The sequence below is a fragment of the Myotis brandtii genome, unplaced genomic scaffold, assembly GCF_000412655.1.
Source record: "Myotis brandtii unplaced genomic scaffold, ASM41265v1 scaffold1563, whole genome shotgun sequence".
Taxonomy (NCBI): domain Eukaryota; kingdom Metazoa; phylum Chordata; class Mammalia; order Chiroptera; family Vespertilionidae; genus Myotis; species Myotis brandtii.
This window is the reverse complement of record NW_005355679.1, coordinates 238,200-239,815: the sequence shown is the minus strand read 5'-3', so window position 1 is coordinate 239,815 and position 1,616 is coordinate 238,200. Positions and strand designations below refer to the sequence as shown.

At 47.8% G+C, this 1,616-nt stretch overlaps 1 pseudogene; it reads left to right on the top strand.

Annotated features, from left to right (window-relative positions):
* Window positions 1–321: 321 nt before the first annotated feature.
* Window positions 322–1,234, top strand: LOC102264193 (annotated as a pseudogene).
* The last annotated feature ends 382 nt before the right edge of the window (window positions 1,235–1,616 follow it).

Here is a 1,616-nt window from a genome sequence, read left to right as displayed (position 1 = left end):
ATCGATGTTTCTCTCTCATCGATGTTTCTAACTCTCTATCCCTCTCCCTTCCTCTCTGTAAAAAATCAATAAAATATATATATATTTTTAAAAAGAATGTACATTAGGTTACTGGCACAGATTCGGGTTGCTAGCCCCCCCCCCAAATGTCTTATTTTCCCCATCAGGGAGAGAAGGAGGAAGCAGAGTGGCTGGTAGGGGTCTCACCGTGGCTGCGGCCATGGCTGCCACTCCCTTCTGTGCTCCTGGCTGTAAAGTGAGCCCGGGAGGGAGCCAGAGGCCGCCCGGCTGGGCTGCGGGAGGGTTGGCAGTGGGAGGGCGATGGCAGATATAGGTAAACTCAACCCTGACAGCGTCATCCAAGTGCTGGTGGAAGTGAGAGGGCCCGAGCCTCGTGATGATGTCCAGTTCCAGGAGAATGAAGCCAGAGGACTGGGCTGCAAGTCCTGACAGGTCTTTCGTCTGTCCTGCTAGAATGTGAAGCTCCACGCAGAGTAGGTGCTGATACCATGGACAAGCTATGATTTGCTTCAACTCTCTGAGTAGGGGTTTTCCGCCGGAAAGCAAGGACCTGTCTCCTGGGGACTATGAGGACAGGGGAAATGGTCACTGAAGACCTTCCCTCACTGGCACAAAACCAAATATCCCGAGAATTTTTCCTCCTTGGAGGAAACCACGAATGTGCCAGCACCAATAGAATGTATGGATTTTGTGATGAAGGTAAAAGAAGATACAACATTAGACTAAGGAAAGCTTTCAGACTACTTTGTTTACAGGCAGCAGCCATTGTGGATGAGAAATGTGTTACTCTCATGGGGATTGGTCACCAGACCTTCAATCTATGGAGCAGATTTGTTCATTATATGACCAACTGGTGGGCCAGAGCAACGTCTCCTTTGGGACCTTTGTGGGCTGAGCCTGATGAGGATCCTTGGGCTGGGGTGAAAGACAGAGGCGTGTCCGTCGCAGTGGGTGCAGAAGGGGTTGCAGAATTTCCCCGCCAGCGTGACTTGGATCTTCTATGTCGCGCTCACCAGGTGGCTGAAGAGGGATCTGACTATTTTTCAAAGAGGCAGTTAGTCACTATCTTTTCTGCACCCTACTGTTGTGGAGAGTTTGACCACGCAGCTGCCATGATACGTGTAGACAAAACACGAATGTGTTCTTTTCAGATTTAAAGCCTGAGGAGAAAAAGAAGCCAAAGGCACAGGCCCTGACACCTCTACGGGTCTGATCACAATGCCAACGAGGAAACAGATGCCATTTTGACGTTGCCTCACTGGGACTTGTAACATATTGTATACAACCTTCATTTTTAACACTGCAATGGCTATTGGTCAGCTTGCCTCCATTTTCACTTAATCAATGGCATTTGCAAATGAAAGCCGCTCCACCACCCCCTACCCCCCACTTTGTTTTTTAATTCTCTGTCTTTAGCAAACAACATAAATGATGGTGTTAAAGCTGTGCACCCCAGGGGTAACGGTACAATTGACCTTTTAAAAATGTCGGTACAACCCATGAATAATGTAAATGCTTGTTTTCTTTAGGATATAAAGAGAGCCCCAGGGTGCTCAATCTGTACATGTTATTGTCATAAAATGCAGACTGTTCAT